A 309-nucleotide genomic window follows, 5' to 3' on the forward strand; every position below is an offset into this window, starting at 1 on the left:
AAGGGAGCTATAGTTTAACCATTCTGTACGAATTTTATCTCAGTAATAACTAAACAATAAACGTGTCAGCGTTTTGTTTTCCCAACTTAGGGGTTGTATGGGACCCTTTGTTGGATAACCCGTTTCACTCATATAGATCCTAAGCTCTAAACTATAAGGGTGAATTTAGGATATTTTTTTATAGTAGGTCCTGGACGTTAAGAGCTAAAGAGAGATTAAAAATTCGACAGGACATTTTTCCCAAGTTCAAGGCATCTTTGTACTGCCAGATTTTAATCTTTGCGTTTTTTCTCTACTTCCTCTGAAGTA

This window comes from Penaeus monodon, chromosome 25 (assembly GCF_015228065.2).
Source record: "Penaeus monodon isolate SGIC_2016 chromosome 25, NSTDA_Pmon_1, whole genome shotgun sequence".
Classification (NCBI taxonomy): domain Eukaryota; kingdom Metazoa; phylum Arthropoda; class Malacostraca; order Decapoda; family Penaeidae; genus Penaeus; species Penaeus monodon.